This window comes from Stegodyphus dumicola, chromosome X1, assembly GCF_044657685.1.
Source record: "Stegodyphus dumicola isolate Sdum_Otavi_A_Nest chromosome X1, ASM4465768v1".
Taxonomy (NCBI): Eukaryota; Metazoa; Arthropoda; class Arachnida; order Araneae; family Eresidae; genus Stegodyphus; species Stegodyphus dumicola.
The window spans coordinates 102,654,183-102,675,458 of NC_140780.1; positions in this window are offsets into that span (position 1 = coordinate 102,654,183).

The window sequence follows — 21,276 nt, forward strand, 5'->3', positions numbered from 1 at the left end:
GCACTGACGCCTATTCACGGGAATTTCGCACCGCCTCATAGAAGCTGCAACTTAGGTGAGTTCTCCTCCCCTCCCCGAGACCAATCAAGGAAGAGAAATATAAACGGCAGCAGTTATATCATAGGCATTTGAGTTCAACACTAAAATTTATTGCGATTTGTAACTCGAGCAACATCACTTACAATAAAGTAAAATAAGTCCTTAGTTAATTAATTTATTGCCAAATGCAACTTCAGTTAAACCGTACTGCATACTTATAAAAGTTCGGGTTTTTAAATATGCTGATTTGAATTATAATTAAAAAATAATTTTAAAACATTCATTTTTCAAGTCCCCCAATGTTTGAACAGTGTTTGTTCTGTGACTCATCGCTCTCAAATTATTTCAATCTTATAGACTGCGATTTATCATTCTTTAAATATTACCATTTATCACTTTTAAATTTTACCATCACATTTTTAAAATTTTATTTAATTTATTTAGTTACTTATAGATTGTTTAAGACAGTAACATAAACAACGTTCTTACTATTATTACGCCCCTAGGCAAAGAACACAAGGGTTGTTTACCAAAGAAGATTGATATTTTTATAGACTACTAAGGAAAACTGACCCACACTTTTGTTGCACTTAAAAAAAAGCAGGAAAACCTTCATACAACTAGCCAGAGCCGTGATTAGATGTTTTTTATCTGAAGAAAAGAGGAAAATGTTCGCCTCCCTATGTACAATCAAATTAACCATATCAGCACACTTAAAGATGGACATTTAAATTATGATACTTTTATAATATTTTTGAATGTAGCCTTAAACATTCAGAAAAATAATGCATACTATTATTTATAGTTTTTAAATGAAAATGTCAAAAAATTTATTTTTGTTAAGTAACGAATAACACTGGAATAATATAAATAGTGATACAATTAATATAGAAAGTTCTGCTCTAACTTTCAAGTCTTGTTTATTTTTTTGGTAATTTAATATTTTTGCTTTTAACAAAGCAATGTAGTCAGTGATTTTCAGAATCTACTCAACTACTAAATCCTGGTTTATTGAGAGAATAAGTAGGTTTGAAAATTTTTATTGGCTAAAAGAAGATTTTGCATAATTCTTAGTTTTAAACTTGCTGAAGTTTATTTTCTTCTACCGATAGTAAATTAGTGTAAAATATTATTAACAAATTTTTTAAACTCAGATGAATTTGAATTGAGCTGCATTAGTGAACTACCTTTAAATCTAACTTTAGAAAAAAGAATAATTGAAATCTCGGGATTTTTAAAACAAGATCTTTCTAATGAAATTTCTAGAGCATTTGCACCGTTTTTGAATATTTAAGTGCTAAGCTACAACCTGCTTATATACTTAAATCCAATGATATTAATTTTTTACCTATTAGAAACCAGAAATCGTAAAATGTTGCCTTTAATTTTTCATTATTTTCATTTTAGTTGTAAGATTAAATATTTATTATTTCTGCATTTCTGCTACGATAATTTTTCATTTCTCAAGAATATTTTCTTTTATTTTCTGTAATGAAAGATATAATAATTCTATTCAATTCAATACTTAAATTATATAGGGTGCAGCAGCGTTCATAGTAGGATATTAAAAGCACACCATAAGGCAGTAACTGTAATTTATTTATTACCTCTTATGTCAATTAATAGTTAAAGGTATGCCATTTACTAATATGTAAGTCATTGTCCATTGCGTGGATTACTTTTTCAATATGATGCCCCCTCTGCACAACACATTCATCTAGGCGGCATTGGAAGCTTGCCATACCTCGGCGTAACGTATTCCCTGGGACATTGCCGACGGCAGTTAGCATGCGATCCTTCAACTCAGGAATGCTAGCACAAACGTGTTCGGAAAACTTCTTGCTTCAGGTACTGCACATGAGAGATCAGGTGAGCGAGGCGGCCAGGAAATGTCACCAAAACGGGAAATTACTATATCTGGAAATGTCTGTCGCAATGGTCCGTCCATCTGGAACTTTCTCATAACGTCCCAAGTTGAAATGTTGCCGAAATAGACGCTGGGTAGCAATAACACAGTAGTTATTCTTGAAATAACTTTCAACAGCAAAGGCACAATGCTATGCACTCTAGCGATCCATATCACTGTCACACTCGAAATGGCAGCTCATTAGTACACGAATGCGGCACGAGCTGGCGCGCATTCATGCAACACGTCATTGTGGTCAAGTCAAATTACGCTATGAAAGCTGCCGCACCCTATACGAAAATTATCTGCCTAACGAGAAGGATACCTTTGATGTTCTAAGAAGAACCAGCTCCTATTTACTTTATGCATGGGAAAAACTATGAAAATCAGCTATGCAGCCAGATTATTCACTCGGATAAGAACACAAAGTTAATTTCTCTATTCAATACGCATCTTTTTATATAAGCTACAGATTTTCACTGCAAGGCTTTGTTTATCTCTTCTGTCCTTTTCAGTACTAAATTCTATACTGACAACGTATATAAAATAGAAAATGTATTCGCTTTTTGTACTTTAAGTATTAAATAAATAATTATTAATTAACAAAGTTTTATATTTAGTTTGGTTAACTGATAAAGGAAAATTACGCGAGTGTTATTTGTCTAAAAAAGGACTCCTTCATTTCTAATAAAAACTGGCTTATATTTACCCACATGGAAAAAAACAAGAAAATATCCATATTCCCTGGATTTGAATCCGGTTCTAACTACCAGTGGGCAACTATCAATTCCACTTGTCCAATTAAGTCTTTCATTACAATTTTTATTCCTAAGCACTACTAAATATTACCCATTGTTTGGAGATAAGTTATTGTCTATTTTAATAAGAATGCTAATAAACAAAAATTTTTATTTTGCTATTTGCTACAGCAACCTTTTCCTCAAAGCAATAGTTACCTGTGACGGGTATTTATAGGTATTTTTTTTATTATTGGTAAATTGGTGGAAAATAAGCGTTTTTGTAGTCATCAATACTGGTTGTTGCAGTATTAACCGGAACGTTTTGCCTTAAATCTTCCATTCCAAAATTCAAAATTTTAAACTTTTTTTTTACTTCTTTGATATTAAATAATTTTAAATGGCTGAGGAAAAGAGAGTCATGTCTTATCATACCTCCTTATATTTCTGATGAGAGAAAATTTAGGCAATTTCTTGTAATCCACCCAGCAATATTTGTCGCTTATTCCATGGAAGTCATGAAAGAAACTATCTGTACCATTCGGAGAGAAATTAAACATGGATGCAACAGGACAAGTATTGGAATTATATTTCTCATTCAAAAAAAAAAAAAAAAAAAAAAAAAAGAAAGAAAAAGGAGCATAAAACTCATAATGCAGTATGTTTCTTTCAAACATCTTTGTTTAAACTCTGGATGCCATTCCGATGAACTTCGTGCGTTCGTTCTGCTAAAATAAACTCTAACCAACCGCTGAGAGTTCAAAGTTCAATTCGTTTACTTAAGAAAGTTCATTAGGCAATGATGAACCAGTTTAAGAGTTAACGCAAATTCTGGCGTTAGAAACTGCAATAAGAGCTATAATCTAGATTAAAGAGAAACAACACAAAATCACGCTGCCAGGATAAGCTCAATCTCTATAGTTCAGAACCATAAAGGTAAATTAATATCGCTTTCTTATTTCAAGAACGATCCATCTTAATTCCAAAATTTAATGTTAGACGGCAGTGCACATAAAAGCGCGTCATTTTTCAGAATTAATTAATGTTGTTAGTTCTTAATTTCCCTAGATCATGTATAAAATTTTTCTTAACTGCTTTTAAAATGAATGGAAATAATACAATAAAAAATGTGTGTTAGAGAAATCTGATGGCAGGAGAGTAAAAAAGTAAATTAGTTAAATTATATGCAAATAATTTCGATGTTTATTATGCTGACTATTTACTGTATTAAACACGCTTAATCAAACGTAAAACCTTTCTGACTGAGAAGACAGCTACGTAAAACAATTAATGGAAATCAGACGATCGGCTATGAAGCACCTTAAATAAAAGTAATATATTTAAAGTACAATGATCTTAAATCATCGTAAAGAATACTAACAGTTTTATTACTTTGTAGAGACATTAGATATTTTTGGAAGCAGCAAGATGAAAAGTTTGCAACGCCTTCGCCTAGAATCGAACCACGGACCTCTGGAACACGCGCCCAGTATGCAGACCACCACACCACGAAGGCATGCAAAAAAGACGGGAGAAATACCTTATAACTTAAAATGCTATATTTTAAAACTGTGCGTCAGAGTTTGAAGTTAAGATTCATTTCTAAATTTTCGTGGACCTTTCAAATTAATCAGAAAAAAAAAAAAAATCATTAGTTTGGCATACATTTTGAAAACTCTAAGCAGTTTTGGTCCTGAAGAAGGTGGATTTATGTCTGATCCCCTCGAAGTCGACAGAGCTTTTCTTCAAAATCCAAGCCAAACTAATGTTGCTTTTTTGCTGATTTTAAAGTTAGTCTTAGCCTGCTTCTCTTTGAAACAAAATTTTCACAACTAATTTGGCACATCTTCTAGTGGCTGATCTGACAAGAAACCTTCTCTCCCTTGATACCGGTTTCCCAGAAAGCCATATATTTTCTGAAAAGTTGTAAGGATTATGCTAATTTTATTTTAACAGTTAAATTTTGAGTTAAACTTACTTTCCTATCGCTTCTTAATTTCGACTTATCGCCAGAACGTAGTTTTAGAATCCCGTCTGAATGCAAATGAGGAAGAGCGGTATTTAACCGCGAAGTTCTACTGTCTTAGTCAGAGAGAACCAGAGATTCTGGTTAGCACGCGCCCGCCTTTTCAGACTACTCTCTCTTAAGCTATTGTTACGCTCGGCCGTACTTTAGGCCCTTAATAGCTTCGCAGTCAATTAGCGTTAAGGGGCCAACTCCGTTAGAATCTTGATAACTTCGGCTATATCTTTTTAGTTAAGATTAGTTTAGTTTAATTCTTAATTTCTTAAGTTGAAGCCCTAGTGTCGGCTTTATTGTACAACTCCACGACGGAGTTCTGTTAAACCTTAGGTGGAATAATAAAGGATTATTTCACTCTTCTCACTGTTGTTTCTTATTTCATGAACTTAACTCTTTCGCATCGAGAGACGACCAAATCTGTTTTCAACAAACATCGAAAACGCCCGTGTTTACGAATTTGTCTTGGAATAGTTTTCCTTTCCCCCTTTTGCGGTTTCATCCATTCATCCATTGTACGCAGTTTCACCTTAGGATTGTACGCCAGATTGCACCTGCGAACGTCAATAGCTTTCCGTATTTCTCCTTTATTTGCTTCAAATGAATGATTGACATGTCTTTTAACAACTCGCGAAACCAATGAGCCATACACTAACGTGGAGGGGAAAGAACTAGGTAGAAAATAAACGAGGCGTTCGGGCGGTTTGCCGTTGCCTGAATGAACGGGCGCTACGGGCGATTTCGATGCGAAAGAGTTAAGCTATTATTCGCTTACTTGTTCTTAAGATTCTTCACATTCAACTGTAACTTAGAATTACACAGTGGGGAATCCTACATTTGGCAACCGAAAAGTTTTCAACGGACCATGTCGTTACAGAGCGGGAAGTTTACGTTGACCCTTCTGACCTTTCAGGTCCCTCAGACGGCCCCGAATGCAATGGAAGGATTCGGATTCATCGTGGAAACGATGCGTGCCGCTATGAAGCCAGCCGCAACATTTGATGGCAAAGGCTCAGTGATGATCTTCCTGGAGCAACTGGACCTACATTTTACTTTAAACCCAGTGAACGAGCTGTAGAAAACCACTATCACTACTACAGGTCAAGCCCTCAGCTGGTATAAAGGGATTGGCAAGTTCTTGTTGGGGGACCCAGGTTCGGAATCGTACAATTGGGAAAACTTCAAGTCTGCATTAGCAAAAGCATTTCCAGTTGTTAAAGACCCTGCGAAGCTAGAGTCGGAATTGTTTAGCAAATATCAAAGCATTTTCGATGAGTTGACGGAGTTTATTTTACAAAAATTAAAATCTTCAATTTATTATACAGGAAGAGGCCAGATAATGAACTTATGGAGGTGATTTTACCCCGTCTACTACCGTCAGCTCAAGATTTCCTCGAAATCCGTAACCCGCAAACGTTAGAAGATCACCTCGCGGTGAAGTTGCAAAGCCGAAGGAACTCGGAGGAAGCACGTGTTATCCAGTTTAGCCAACATTCAAGGTTTACTCTTCAGAAGAAACCGCAAATTCAGCAGAGTGCGTACTGGCAGACGGGAAAAGGTGGAAAGGCCGATAGCAAAAGTGCTAGTAAATCTAAGACGTTCCGGCAGTGCCGCCCTAACCACAGGGCTAAATGGGCTATAGCCCCAGGGCGCAAGCCTTTTGAGGCGGCAATTTTTTATTTGCGATATAGTAAAAATTTATTTTTCATTTTATTAGTTTTTACTTATTTTTAAATTAAAACACTTCTTAAAATATTAAACTGATTTTTATTTCTTCCAAATGTGCTGAAAAACGATAGATAGAGAAGGGCAACGCGAAATAGGAGTAACACCCTACCGATCGTACTTTTGTTTCAGTCGCATTTGAACTGTCGGAGCTGTACTGGAATTAATATAAGACCACCTACGTATACTCACCGCGTCGCCAGGGCATATTCATTTATCTAAACGTAAATTGTATTATTTTAAAAATCCTGATAAAAGATAAGAACATAAAGGAGTCACTGATGCGTACCTTAATATAGATTGCACGACAAAAGTAAAATTGATATAATTTTAGTATTTGTCGACTGAATAAGGTGAATTAAAAATTGAAAATTAAGTGGAAATTATTAAATTATATTATTATCTTCCTAAGGTAAGTGCTTTTCCTTTTACATACACTAGTGGACAAAAAAAAAAAAAAAAAAAAAAAACGCATAATAAAAAAAAAAATGGCATTTAGCAAGATAATATTTATTAATTTTAAAAGGTTAAAAAATAATTTTTTTTCTCATTTTATATTTAAAAATATATTTACTTTAAGGTATAAAGAAATTAGGTAGTATATTGAACGGTTTATAAAAATCAAAGTGGACAAAAAAAAAAAAAAAAAAAAAAAAAAAAAAAGCATATTGAAAAAAAATTTCCTTTTCCCGCCAAAAAACATAAAAAAATTCTATGATTCAGTGCATCCATGTCAAAGCAATTATCAATTGAAGACAAGGCTCAAATTGTAGCTTTCCACGAGTCTGGAATGAGCCAAATGGAGTTAGCAAAAAAATACTCCGTAAATCAATCAACAATTTCCAGAATTGTTAAAAAATATATTATAATAGGGTCTTCATCTCGAAAACCGGGATAGGCCGAAAGTTGTCACTCTCATCAGGTGATTTAACTTTTTTGAAGCAAAATATCTTAAAAGATCCTAAATTAGGATCAAATAAATTGAAAAATATATTAAATGACAGGAAAAGAAAATGTGTTTCATCTAGAACAATTCGTCGTGGATTGTGTTCTATAGGTTTGCCTGACAGAGTTGCCTGTTCTAAACCATATTTAAGTCCTGAAAATGTTTTAAGCAGATATGAGCATGCTAAGAAATGGGTTTATTACACTCAAGAGCATTGGAATAGCATAATCTGGTCAGATGAGACCAAGATAAACTTGTTTGGATCAGATGGACGAAGATATGTGCGTCGTAAGGTAGGGAAAAGATATAATTTGAAAAATTTAAAGCCTACTGTTAAACATGGCGGAGGGCATATTATGGTTTGGGGTTGTTTTAGCTCTAATGGCACTGGAATGTTAACGATCATTGAGGGAAATATGGATTCCCTTAAATATACTAGGATAATCGACTCTTGTCTTGCATTGTCAGCTTCAAAAATGCGTCTTAATGGATTTGAATTCCAACAAGATAACGATCCAAAGCATCGTTCAATGCATTCAAGAGAATATTTCAGAGATAAGAAGATTATTGTGCTAAGCTGGCCATCCCAATCACCAGATATGAATCCAATAGAACATCTCTGGACTCACCTGAAAACAAGAATAAGGGAAAGACAGCCAAAAAAACATTGATGAGTTAAAAAGGATAACGTATGAAGAATGGGACAGGATTGATCCGGATTTCTGCAAAAAGTTGGTCGAAAGTATGCGAGATCGAGCTGAAGCACTTTATAAAGCAAAGGGCGGGCATACAAGGTATTAATTAAACAATATGCATTTTTTTTTCACTTTGATTTTTATAAACCGTTCGATATACTACCTAATTTCTTTATACCTTAAAGTAAATATATTTTTAAATATAAAATGAGAAAAAAAAACCAATTTATTTTTTAACCTTTTAAAATTAATAAATATTATCTTGCTAAATGCCATTTTTTTATTATGCTTTTTTTTGTCCACTAGTGTATATGTTAGCTAAAAATTAATTAATAATGATATATACATATTAAACAATTTTATAACAATTTTTATTCCATTATGTAGGAAGACTAACCATGGAACATAAACGAAAACAATTATCTGGTTCCGCCAACCGTAAATTAAAAGAAAGAGGCGAGGCAAAAAGCTCTCTTGGAAAAAATGCCTACATTAACAAATTTCTTTGAAAAAGGCGAAACACTTTCTATGGATATTACAGAGGATGAGCAACACAAAGAGGGAAAAGAAAAAATCAACAACAGTATGACAATAATGCCCAGCAATCAAATGTGAAAGAAAAAGAAGAGGACCAGAAACAACAAAACATGGAACAGCCACAGCCAGAAGATCAAGAAAGAGAATATTTAGATGAAGATGAACTTAGTAATATGTTGAGTGTTAATTATACTGATCCAGCATTATGGGGAAGATTAAGCGAAGATAAAATTATAGATATAATGAAGAACATATCTAACGTAGAGGTAGATATTCAAGAACTAGACTTTTCTGCATCTAAAGTGGTCTACAAATCACAGAGCAGGTATGCTACAAAAATGATATTTTATAGACGTTTACAAAACGGTAAACAACAAAAAAGAAACTGGCTTTTATATTCAAATACTTCAGGAAAAGTATATTGCATCCCTTGCAAACTGTTTGGTAGTGCCAATAATCCATTTAGTGCAGGTTTTAACGATTGGAACATAGTGAAAAAATTTCGGACCATGAAAATTCAGCCCTTCATAAAGAAAACACCCGTATAATTGTGAACAGATCTACAGAAAAATGGGAATATTTCAAAAATTATTCTATTATATCAATGGAAAAAAATACGAATTACTGGAAAAATATTTTAGAACGTATCATCGAAGTCATAAAATTTTTAAGTTCAAGGGGTTTGGCTTTTAGGGGAGAAAATCAAACTATTGGTGATAAACATAATGGGAATTATTTAGGGTTCTTAGAACTTTTAGCAAAATTTGACTCAATTTTGCAACAACATATATTTAATTTTGCAAATAAAGGTACTGGGAATATTTCTTATTTATCTGAAAATATTTGTGATGAGTTTCTAAAATTATTGGGCAGAAATGTTAGATGTTTTATTATTACGGAACTAAAAGAGGCAAAATATTACTCTATTATAGTAGATTCGACGCCCGATATTTCCCATATGGATCAATTAACCATTGTCGTAAGATATGTCAATAAAAATGGAACACCCGTTGAAAGGTTTTTAAAATTTTTGGAGAATACTGGCCATAAGAGCTCAGAAATGCAAGACTGTATTTTAAAGCTATTATCTGATTTAGATATTAGTTTGGAAGATTGTAGAGGACAATCTTATGATAATGCCTCTAATATGTCGTGTATATATAACGGCCTCCAAGCACGCATTAAATCTAGAAATAATCTTGCCATTTACGTGCCCTGTGCGGCACATTCTTTAAATTTAATTGGACAAATGGCAGCTGAATGCTGCATACAAGCAACTAAATTGTTTTTGTTTCTACAAAACTTATACAATTTCTTTGCCGCATCAACATCAAGATGGGAAATTTAAAAAAAATACGCTAACAGCAAAAAATAAAGTTCCCAAAAAATTAAGCGACACTCGTTGGTCAGCAAGAGCTGATTCAGTGAAAGTAGTGGTTTCGGGCTATGAAAATTTTAAAAATGCTTTAACTAAACTTTACGAAGATAATTTTCAAAAGCCTGCAACAAAAGTTGAAGCCCAGGGGTTGTTAAATGAGTTCAACTCATTGGAAACTGCTATTATGATAGCATTTTGGAGTGAAATATTGGAAACCATCGATAAAACTAATATATCGCTTCAAAAAGTTGATATTACAATTGAATGCATTGTTTCATTATATGCTTCTTTAGAAAAATTTGTACAATCGAAACGAAATATAGATTCGTTTAACCTTTACAAATCAGAAGGTATAAAATTATCTGGCTGTTATGAATACAAACGGTTACGGAAAAGAAAAAGACAGTTCGACGAAAATACGTCGGAAGAAGTGCAACTTGATGCAAATGACGAATTCCGCATAAAAACATATTATGCTATTATTGATAAAATTCTAGCAGAAGTACAAAAGAGAAAATGTGCATATGTTGACATTTATTCAACATTTGGGTTTCTAGTTAATTTAAAAAATGTAAATGAAGACATAATTAGAAATAATGCTGCAAAGTTGTGCGAAATATATCAGAATGATTTAGAAAACAACTTTATTGAAGAATGCCTACATTTTAAACATGTGAATTTATTGGAAAATACCGAAAATGTATCTATCGCAGAACTAAGTTTAAAGACAATAATCGAGTTAAAAATTGAATCTACATTTCCAAACGTAACCACAGCACTGCGCATATTTTTAAGTATCGCCACAACAAACTGCAGTGGCGAAAGATCATTTTCAGCAATCAAAAGAATAAAAAATTACTTACGATCTTCTTTGGGACAGAGTAAACTCAATGATTTAAGTATTTTGTCTATTGATAGAGATTTATTTGAAAATTTAAATACTAGTGATATTATTGATCAGTTTGCCAAAGAAAAAGCTAGGAAAGTAAATATATAAGTTACATTTGTTTAGATTAAGGTGTGTTTTGGTTCTTAAATGGTTTTTTATTTAATTAAATTTTATTTTTGTTTATGTTATGCACTGATGGAGAATCATATAATAGTTCGGATCAAGTTCTAAGGATTAGACTAAAAACTGATCGGAACTGTCATTATTGAGATAATCCCCTCAAATCTGGGTAAACATTTTTACCCATCTTTTAAATAAGTGACTTTAAAGAAAAGTTACAATAAAGATAACAGTTTATTATAAAAGTAATAAATAGTTTTTTTCTAGTTCTGACACTTTTGTTTTGTATAACTTTTCCGACTCCCATTTGCCATTCTGTGTATTTTCTTAGGATGAAGGGTGCATTATTTTTAGTAGCCCATGGGCGCCGAATTCCTTAAGACGGCCCTGCGTTCCGGACACAAAAAGCAGCGAAAATAGGGGGCGGAAAAGGAAAATTTAAACGAACAAGCGGTGATCGAGTAGGGGGCACAATCACTGAGTGGGAAGAAAAGAGCCTCAAAAATTCGTCTGAACTCAGTAGTGGTTCAAAATCTAGCCATTCCGGAGATACATACTCTTGTAAATAATGTATCAACCACTGCCCTCCTGCACACCGGGGCTCAGTGTTCATGTCTCTCAGAAGATTAAGAAATATTTTCGTCGTTATAGACGATTTAAAAACACAGGACAAAAAGTAATTGCCGCCCAAGGCAAACAGTGCGTATGCTTAGGGAAAACCGCACTGCATGTACAAATTAAAATCGAGGTGTTAAAAGTTAACTTTTTAGAGGTAAAAAATCTACTCACATCCGTTAATATTAGAGGTCGATTTCTTACGCGCACGGATCTTAATTTCCAGAAATCTACGTTTCAGGTGCACATGAACCCCGTGGAAGAAGTGAAAGGGTCTATGCCGGAAATGGGTATAGACCACCTGAAGCCTGAAGAGAAAGAAAACATTGAAAAGTTGGTAAGAAAATTTAATTCTTTGTTTAATGAAAAACCTGGCTTCTGCCAGGTAGTGACTCATGCTATTGATACAGGCGGTTCTAGGAAAAAAGCCCACAGGAATAATGCTCACAGAATAATGCTCACACGTATAAATGCTCACAGGGGGAAAAGCCCACACGGAAATATGCCCACACACAAAAAAGCTCACATGGAAAAATGCTCACTTAGAAATATACTCACACGGAAAAAAGCTCACATTGATATATGCTCACATGGAAATAAGCCCACTGATAAATAAAATACGTAGAAATATCCTTAAATTAATCAATCAATAATTAATCGATCTCTGAACATCGTACAGGTACTTAATTTTTAAAAGAAAAATTATTTAATCATTTGAAAAAAATATTGGACAAATGCTCACATTAACCTTTTCAAAGGTGGTATATAAAAGAATGAAAACTATAGTAAAATTTTGCATGTACTATAATATTTTATACCACTGCCCCTGTACAGCATTTTTATTCTTGTAACTGACAATAGTTATTTTTTTTATTCTATTTTTGCATACTTTTGATGCGTATCTATAGGAATTGATGTTTGAATGTAGTTATTTAAGTTTGGAACCAAAAAAAGTTCTAGAAGACCACAGTTTCCAATCGAAGTGTGGAATCATTATGAAGCAGCCTCCGAAAAATCTCCTAAAACTATAAATCGTTACGAAAGCTTACATAAGGTACTAAATTCATTATTTAATTGCAGCCATCCCAGTATGTGGTTTTTATTTGACGGCCTGAAAAAAATTTAGCCTGTCAAAGTTTATTATTAGCTATTGTAAAAACAGGGTGTACTGAAGTTTAAAAGAAAGAAAATAGGAAAACTTACATTTAGTAATCGCGAATCATGTAAGATACTTTCATGAAATCGATGGTAAAATTAGATATATCCATATATTACCTAATATTCAGTAATTTTATGTATTTATAACATTTTGAAATATATATTTATGATTTATATAACGGGTGGCCATAATTAAACTGACAGTGCTCACAATGTTCTTGTAGCGCGATCTATTTGCGAGAATGACGCCACATTTTGTAGGAAGATTAAACAAGACGGGGGACGAAGGATTCCGCGAAAAAAACAAATTAGTTCCAAAAGTCACCGCTAGAGGAATATTTGGCGCTGTGTAATAGAAAATAGAGTGTTAACAAATGCAAATTAATACGGAATAAAATTACCTTTTATTATGCACATTTTCTGATTTAGTTCAAGTGCAATATGGCAACACTTTTAAAAAAGCGTAAAATCTACATAAACACCGATAAAGTCTCGTGATCTGCAATATCACGTACGCTGAGCAGAAGAAGAAGTTCTTTATTCAAATTTCACGTTACATCCATTCTTACAGTGGTGGGTTTCTTACTGCTTGGGTTTTAAAAGGCAATGTGTTACGTTTCGAATCAATCGGATTGAAAGTTTATGTGCAATGTCTTCTTCTTTAGTCGAGCGTGCGTTACTGGTAAAATTACTTTACCTCAACCAGTGCAACGCGTCAGCCGCTCTTCGTGCTTTTAGAATGCACAAAAAAAAAAAAAAAAAAAAAAAAAAAAAATGGGTAAAGGTAACGGTCCTGTGTCTAATGGGCTAAAAGCAATGGTTGCGACGTTAGAGAAAACAGGTTCTCTGAAGGTTCAGTCAGGCAGAGGACGAAAACCTGTACCACAGGATACAATCGAAGCAGTTGCCTCGGCGATTGTCGACAGAGGACCAGACAATATTGCTGCCACCTCTAGCGCTCGTGGAGTAGCTCGGGATATGGATATGCCTTACAGTACGGTATGAAAAATCTTACGAAAGATTATCAACTTCTATCCGTACAAGATCAGCCGTGTACAGGAGTTACTGTACCCGACCATGATAAGGGATTGACTTTTGCTCTCACCTTTCTTGCCAGAATGGAGGTGGATGATGCTTGGCCGTGGAAAATCTTATGGGGAGACGAGGCCCACTTTTACCTGAATGGAACTGTGAATACCTAGAACTGCCGAATTTGGGATGACAAACCGCCACATGCAGCCACAGCAATTCCCTTACATTCACCAAAGGTAACTGTTTGGTGTGGGTTCAGAGCGGAATTTATCGTAGGTCCATTCTTCTATGAGAACATTACCCCGACAGGACCGGAAACCTGTTCTGTTACCGGAGAGAAATATCGCCACACGTTGAACAGCTTTGTCATTCCGGCACTTCAGCAAAGACAATGCCTGGGGGAAATGATTTTCATGCAAGATGGAGCCCCCCACACGTTGCTGTACGGGTGCAACAGATGCTACCACAGAAATTCACAACAGAAAGAGTCATTAGCCGCTACTTTCCAACTGCATGGCCACCTCGGTCGCCTGATCTTACCCCATGCGACTTCTGTCTATGGGGTTACCTTAAATCCAAAGTCTATCAAGGAGTGGTCCAGGACCTGGCTACGTTGAAGGATAACATATCATGGACTGTACAGGAGATTCCTGCAGACATGTTACTTTCTGCTGTTGTGCATACTGTGCACAGAATGCAATATGTGGTCCACAACAACGGCAGCCACATTGAACCTCATTTGAATGCAAGTAAAAGGTAATTTCCGTATTGATTCGCATTTGTTAACACTCTATTTTCTATTGCACACCGCCAAATATTCCCCTAGCGGTGACTTTTGGAACTAATTTGTTTTTTCGCGGAAGCCTTCGTCCCCCGTCTTGTTTAATCTTCCTACAGAATGTGGCGTCATTCTCGCAAATAGATCGGGCTACAGAACACTGTGAGCACTGTCAGTTTAGTGATGGCCACCCGGTATATGAGGGTTCTCTGCTTAAAGACTTTCTATTGTTTAGTGTAAAAAGATACATTTCAAATGCATGATTTTGCAGATATCAACAAAATCAATTTGGAAATGTTTACTCTTTTCCAATAATTACATTTACATGCTGATTAAAGATATAATTATTTTTTATTCTTACCATATATCAATTAATATATGTAAAACTTGCATTAAAATGATTTCATATGTTCGTACATTTTACTAATTAACATAATAACGTGTATTTACCAGTTTGCAGAAATTAATGTTACCTCTTTTCAATTTTAACCAGTTTCTGCCATAAGCTGAGCAAAATTTATTTTGTTCCAGCAGAACGACAGCTATGGTAAGAATTTTAAGCAAAACATTTCTAATGTATACTTAATGAAGAAATAAAATAGTTAATTTTGAAATATATATGTTTTTTACAATTCTTAAAGGAAATTTATAAAAACAAGGAATTTATAAACCATAGATTAATGGAGTTTATGGGTGACTTTATATCATATTGTAAGGATCTTAAGTTTTACTAACGTTTATTTTATTTTAAATCTTTACTATCACTTCTTATTTTCTACTTCCGGCCAGAATTAAAAGCTTTAACTTATTTATGCAAATTTGTCTGGCGAACGCCAAGTACTTAAGTTGTGGCTTTTTGCCAAGCGAGAGAGAGCAAGGAGTTAGTTGAAGCAGGCCGCTTGCCTTAGCAGTTTTACTCGGTTGCTGGTTGCCTTCCAGGCCAGAGGTTTAATCCTCTTGATAATTTTAAACGTATTGTAGTGTTAACAGTTCTCTGTACTACATACGGCTTCCTGTTAATATACGGCCAATCTTCCACGTAGGCCCTTGTTTATTATTCCAAATTTAAGTTAAAGTTTAGTTAATATTTTTATATTCTTACGTTCAGACCACAAGTAGTTGGTCTCTGTATTCCGAAGTACGGAAATTATTGTAAAGAGTGAAAAATAAAGGGTTTCGTATACCCTTCCTGTGTATCTTGTCTACTTCCCACATTTATTGGACACAGCTTTAACAAGCTCCCTGTTCCAAGTCAGGTTCTTCAATGTTCCCCAAGCAAGTAAGGAGAAACACTGAACCTGATAGTGGCGCCCAACGAAGAAGAATAACCATGGCCGAGTTTCAAGAAGAACCTGTGCTGCCTGCAGAAGCGGCTCAGAGTCCAGAAATGCCAGCTGCCGCCCTGGAAGGATTTGGTTACATCGTCCAGAACATGCGCGCTTCGATGAAACCAGAAGCAACATTTAATGGAAACTCACCGGTAACCAGTTTTTTGAAAAATTGGATGACCACTTCATGCTCTACCCCGTGCACGAATTTCAAAAAGTTACCTTAGCTACCAGCGCTTTGAGGGGCCAAGCGCTTAATTGGTTCAAATGTATAGGCAGAAGTCTCTTGGGTCAAGCAGGAAGTCCCACCTATACTTACGAAAATTTCAAGACTGCCCTACTAAAAGCCTTCCCTGTTGTAAGGGATCGTGCGAAATTAGAAACGGAACTTTTCAGCATATATCAGCAAAGAATCGAAAATCTCTCAAGCTTTATTTTAAGAAAAATTCACGTCTTCAAACTCTTGTATGGAAACCGTCCGGATCCTGAGATAATTCAAGTGATTTTGCCGAGGTTACTTCCCCAAGTACAAGACTTTATTGAATTAAGGAATCCGACTACACTGGAAAAGTTATTTGAGCTAGCAATCCAGTTTGAAAGTAGAAGATTGGCGGACATTGAAAGAAGACGCCAATATCAACAACGAAACCAATTTGGTGAGCCAAGACCACAGCAAAGTCAAGCACACGGCTACGGAAGCAAAGCGAATCAGTGGGCAAGGAAAACCGAGCATCCAAAAACAGCCGGCGAACGTCGACAGTTCAATAGCAATCCAGGAAAAAAGTCCCAAGGCCAGTTGAAAAAGAAGGAAAGCATGGAAAGAAAAAAGGATTTAAACTAAAACGGATTTCTGCTGACGGAAGGGTGCGGAAATCCGAAGGCCAAGAAAACCCCTCTTCCTTCAAGTTAAATACAGTAATGGTGAAAAATTTGACTCTTCCGAAGATTGAAGTGTTGGTAAATAATATCCCAGCCACCGCACTCCTGGATACAGGCGCGCAGTGTTCCTGTGTGGCAGAAGATTTTTTTAGGAAGTATTTTCGTAAATATCGCATATATAATTCGGATAATACGACAGTGTTAGCTGCGCAAGGAGAAAGATGTAAGTGCATAGGTAAATTAGCGCTATACGTCCGTATCAAGGACGAACAAGTAAAGGTTATGTTTTTTATAGTAAAGAATCTGCAAGCACATATTATCTTAGGAATAGATTTTCTTTCAGAGGCAGAAGCAACGCTGGATTTTAATGAAGCGTCCCTTAAGGTGACGATGAAACCAGTTCGAGAAGAAAAATCGGAACCGCCAATGTTAAACCTTGATCACCTGCCTAAGGAAGTGCAACAAAGAATCAGACAAGTGGTAAGTGAATTTGCTTCGTTATTTAGTGATATTCCAGGATTTACTCAAGTTACTAACCATAGTATTGACACCGGAGATTCAATGCCAGTTCGCCACAAAGCATACCGGTATGATAAGAATAAAGAAAAAATTATAGAATGGCACATTAGCGATATGCTACGTAAAAAGATCATAACGCCCATCTCAAGTAGTTATGCTAGCCCGGTGGTTTTATGTAAGAAAAATAATGACTATCCATTAACACATCCAAAAAGGTGGCGTTTCGCGATTGACTATCGTAAATTAAACTCCATAACTAAATATCCGGTATATCCGTTACCTATTATTGAAGAAATTCTAAGGAACATAACGTCTACCAAATATATGACGACTTTAAACTTAACGACTGGTTATTTTCAAATAGGGGTTAGACCTGAGGACCTGCCTAAGACTGCTTTTATAACCAAGTCTGGCACTTATGCATTCCTGCGTATGCCGTTTGGCCTTTCAGGGGCACCGGCATCATTTCAGCGATGTATGGACATTGTGTTAAGGCCTGTTCTTGGAAAGTCCACATTTATCTATTTAGACGATATCATTATTACTAGTGATAATCTGGACCAACATGTACAGGATTTAAGACAGGTGTTTTCTTTATTAAATGAGGCCGGTCTAAAAGTTAATGTCGAAAAGTGCAAATTTGCAGCCCCTGAATTAAAATATTTAGGTTACAAAATATCTCAGAAAGGAATCGAGAGAGATGAATCAAAAATAATCGCTGTGCAAAAGTATCCGCCGCCAAACACGGCGAAGAAGCTCTCTTCATTTCTAGGACTTTGTTCATATTATAGGTCCTTTATAAAAGATTTTGCAGCTATTGCTGAACCATTGTTAAAATTAAAAAGGAAAAAGGCAAGATTCTCGTGGACGGCCGAAGCCAATAGTGCTTTCGAAAAATTAAAATAAGTATTAACGCAAGCCCCTGTGTTGAAATTTCCTGAAAAGGATGAGAATTTAGAAATTTCAGCGGATGCTTCGGATTATGCGGTAGGAGCGGTACTTTCGCAAAATCAGCAGCCCGTGGCATTTTTTAGTAGAACTTTAAATCAAACACAAAGAAATTATTCCGCGACGGAGAGAGAGGCACTTGCAGTTCCGTTAGCAGTGCAAAAGTTCCGAGTCTATTTTGGAAGGGCGCCGATAACAGTATATTCTGATCATGCGGCGGTAACTAGATTGTACTCTGGAAAAAATTTATCCCCAAGGTTAATAAGATGGGCACTCAAGCTGCAAGAATATAATCTGGTAATCAAGCATACCCCCGGAAAGGAAAATATCGTAGCAGATGCCCTGTCACGAATTAAATTAGACGAACAGGGTAATACCGTAAAAGTTGCAATGCTGACAGCGTGTACAATAAATTCCCGAGAAACTGTAATAACCGAACTGGGTAAGGATCCTGAGTTTGGAAACATTTATGAGTATTTAAAGGATCCTGAAAATTTTAGCCACCAAGATATTGTGGCGATAAGAAATAGGGCGGCCCATTACGAACTAATAGATGGTCTATTATTTTATAAAAAAACTACAAATTTCAACAACGAGTTTCGACCTGTTATCCCAGCTAGTCTTAGATTAAATATCCTGCAGGAGCTCCATGACAGCCCTTTAGCTTCTCATGCTGGTATTCGAAAAACTATCCAACGCGTACGCGAGGCAGTCTACTTTCCTGAACTGCAAAAGTTAACAAGGGCGTATGTCCAGTCCTGCCCAACATGTCAAGCAGTTAATTATATTAATTTCCGCTCGGCCGGGTTTCTAAATAGTATTAAATCCGAATTTCCAAATGAAATAATTGGCATCGATTTATTGGGCCCTTTCCCAAAAAGTCAGTTAAATAAAAGTCGCTATCTCCTTGTTATGGTTGATCATTTTAGTAAGTGGACCGAAATTGTTCCCTTAAAAGGAGCCTCCGCGAAATTAGTTACTGATTCTATTTTAAATAAATATATTTTAAAATACGGGGCGCCCCTAAAAGTTATATCGGATAATGGTCCTCAATTTGTAAGTAATATATTTGAAGACATGTGCCAAAAACTGGGGATACGTCATTTAAAAATGGTCCCTTATCGGCCGCAATCAAATATAGCGGAACGGGTCAATAGAAATATAGTGAAAATTATCCGTAGTTATGTTAAAAATTTTCATAAAAGCTGGGATAACTATGTCAATGAATTTGCTTTCGCCCTTAGGACCGCAAAACATGATACAACGGGCAAAACTCCTGCTGAGTTATTTTTAGGCAGAAAGATTATAACGCCGTTAGATAAATTACTTTATGTTCAAGAAAGAGCCTCAGAATTTAAAATGGGTGATATAGAAAAATTAATTAAAGAAGCAAAAAAGAACACTGAAGTAGCACAAAGAAAACAGAAACTCTATTATGATTTGAAACGACGGGGAGTAACTTATAAAGTAGGAGATGAAGTATTAAAAATTAAGCATTCACTTTCTTCAGCACCAGAAGATAAAACCGCCAAATTTTTTCCACGATTTGAAGGACAATTTTTTCTATGACATTCATGTCATAGAAAAAATAACTGACGCTGTAGTGGTGTTAAAAGCCAGGAATGGTGAAACATGCTCCGCAAACATTGATCAAATAAAACCATACTATGACCGTAATAAAATGCAAATATTTACAGATCTTTTGCAGGATCCGGCACGGCAGGCACAAGCTCCAGAGGTGGAACAACGTCAAGCACAAGGACAAGCCATTAGGAGGCAGGAGCAATTGAAAAGAAAGTTTCCCCGTTGGAAAATTGAAGGTAACAAGAAAAAGAAGCCGTTCCACCGACCACTAAAGAGAGCGCACGACCACCCCCAGAATGAAGAAGGGAGAAGTACGACGAATGCAAAGAGAGCCAGAGAAATAACGGCAACTATAACCCGGCTCCCAAACGGAAGATCTACTCATCGGACAGGACTCTCCGCAGCAAATGTCGCCGAACTGCGGAAGGGCCACCAGCGGCGGAGGAAAAGATACAAGGAAAATTTGAACGGCCAGCAACGAGGTCCAAACAGGAACGAGAGAGAAGTGTCCCGGTTCCGCCAAGACCAGCGGCCATCAAACGGCCAGGACCACAGGCAGAGGCGAAAAAGAAGGTATTCAAGGGTGACCGAACTGGAGGGAAAAGAAAGCTTCTAGAGGAAGGAACTGAAGGGCGAGCCCGCACAAGAAGGAGGATAAATCAAACACGAATCGTTGCTACCTTCCAGGACTGGGCTGAGAAAAGAATGTCCGAATATCACAAAGATAAGTAAAATTTTATGTTACTTTGCAAACTTAAGTTAATCTTTCATTCTTACTGCAAGTGGCACATTTCAAGACGTTTTACCTCATGTGAGGTCTACCTTTATCGCCAAAAAGGCGAGAAATGAGTTGTTACCTATTTTGGTATTATGTTTTTCAATTACTCGCGAGTAAAACTAAAGTTGATGTATAATAGGAATGTGTAAATACTTGAATATTGAAAAAGTTATTGTATAAATTTTATTTAAAACATTCTGGCAAGAAAGAAGTTTTAGTCTGAAAGACTTTTGAAATGTAGTATTTCAATGTAGAAGAATTGGCACTTGCTTGGAAAGGAATAGAAGTTAACAATGTACTACTAATATATGTTTTAAAATGCGTAAAATTAACGGCATGTTAATATGTTCTTATATACAATGTGAACTGTTATTTTAAATGTTAAGAAATACTGTGATATGGTAAAAGTGAAAGTAATGCCAAAAATTTTAAACTTATTCGTGTGACTGAAAAAAAAAAAAAAAAGAGAGAAAAGTATTGTGAATATGTGTTAAAGGTTGAATGAATGTAGTTAGGCTCTCTGACGCTACACTTCAGAGTTAGCCACTTTCAGAATAGTACCTCAGGGTTTAGAGTTGAAGATAGGTTGTGTTACGAGGTCTTGTTATGTTGAATTTTAACACGTTAGTGTTTTGATTGTAGGCGGCAGTGTTGAACACGTATAC